The sequence below is a fragment of the Gekko japonicus genome, unplaced genomic scaffold (genome assembly GCF_001447785.1).
Source record: "Gekko japonicus isolate JY-2015 unplaced genomic scaffold, Gekko_japonicus_V1.1 scaffold743, whole genome shotgun sequence".
In the NCBI taxonomy this organism is placed as follows: Eukaryota; Metazoa; Chordata; class Lepidosauria; order Squamata; family Gekkonidae; genus Gekko; species Gekko japonicus.
In genome coordinates this window covers 73151-75062 of record NW_015167560.1, presented here as the reverse complement: position 1 = coordinate 75062, position 1912 = coordinate 73151, and positions in this window count along the sequence as shown.

Below are 1912 nucleotides of genomic sequence, written 5' to 3'. Positions count from 1 at the left end.
TAGGAGTCGCCAGAGGTCACTATGACCTCCAGGCGCTGAGATGCGTGAGCACACACTGGTTCAGATGGGTTTGTCTGTCTGGAGGAGTAGAAAAGAGGAAGAGTCCGGTAGCTCCTTAAAGACTAACAAAATTTGTGGCAGGGCACCAGTTTTCGTGAGTCACGGCTCACTTCTTCAGATACATCCCCCTGTTCTCGTCATTTACCTGCTGTTGTCGTTGGGCATCTGAAACCACCCCACTCTCCAAGGTATAAGGACAGATGGACTCGCATTCTCGCTGTATCTGACGAAGTGAGCAGTGGCTCACGAAAGCTCACACCCTGCCACAAACTGTGTCAGTCTTTAAGGCACTACTGGACTCTTGCGCTTTCCTACCTTAAAGATAAAAAAACATCGATGGATTTCTAACAAAGTTATAAACGGTGCCCATGATATCCACTCAACCTAATGTCCCCCACATATTTATGTTTTGAAAAGCCCGCGCGAGATTGAGTCCCAGACCCTTTTTTTTTTTTGCTCTCGACCACGGGAAGCCCCCCGTCATCTGCCCCACGCCTCCCTGAGACGGGGGAGCTGGGTGTGCGCTGTGCAGGGAAGGCTCCTCTTTCTGGGCCCCAGAGAGGTTTCCCACTCGGTGTAGATTCACAAGGGACCGTCACGCTTGAGAACCTTCGTGAAGCTGAGCAGGATTCGAATCCAGAAGCCCCTTAGAGACCGTCGACAGGATTCCCAGGGGATAAGCTTCCGAGAGCCAAACCTCTCTGAGGAAGGGAGTTCCGACTCTGGAAGGCTCTTAGACCCCGGAAATCTTTTCGACGGTCTCTAAGGGTTCTCCTGGGCCCGAAGCTTGCTTTTCTGCAGCAGATCGACGGGGCCACCCTCTGGAAACTGTCTTCGTGAAACCGAAATGCCGCCCAATGCAAAGTGCTGCTGGGGGAGGGAAGAAGGGAGATCCGTGTAACCCGCTCAGCAGTTACCAAGATCGACCCTTGGAAGAATACCGGCGATTGTTTGGGGGCATCATGACGACAATCCAACGTTCCGGGCGACGAGGCGATCTGACCCGCGAAAGGGGGAGCAGAGCGCGCAGCTCCGCGGAGCACAGGCGTCTCGTCTCACAGATGCGACTTCTTTTGCGGAATGGAGACATCGGAGCTCCTTCCTTAGCCAGTTGCCATATTGCAGCAGAAACCAGCGAGGGATCCCGGCACTTTCGCGTACAGATGACGCGGCCCAGGCTTTGGAAAACACACGCCACGTCAGGGGGACGTACCAAAAGGCATGACAGGATTGCCCATTGGAAACAATGGGAGAGGCTGGAAGGATTTTCTGTGCAACTTTTGTGTGTGTGTGCCGCAGTGTTATTTCAATGGAGCCCGTGCAGGTCAATTGACATGCCCGGCTCCCATTCTCTCCAGTGGGCCTTCCAAAGCCTCTCCCAGTGTTTCCAGTGGGCAATCCTCTCCTTCCTTTTAATACTGCCCCTGTCTAAGGAAACTGCCTCGTTGTCCCTCTCCCTCACACGGCTGGTCTCTCTAGCTCTTTGCCCTGAGCCACAGCCTCTCTCCCTCTACCTGGTGGACACCCCCGAGGGCCGGATCTTGCTGCAGGCCACGTACTGAGCCCCGGGGGCGCACAGCCTGGAAATGAGAGCGCCTGGCATCTCTGCACGAGAGGCTTGAGCCTTGGATGGGAATGTCGTAGTCCTTACAGTTCATGGCTTTTTAGACCTACTCTTTGTAGCGTTCTCTTTCTCTGAACCCCAACCGAGGACACGTCATTCATACGTGCAGCGAAGGGGGGGCGCTGCCATTCACAAAAGCTGGCCAATGGATGCCTTAAGGAGCCACCGTGCTCTTCCCGCACCCGCGACCACCTCACCCATGAATACATATGAAGCTGCTTCCTGCTG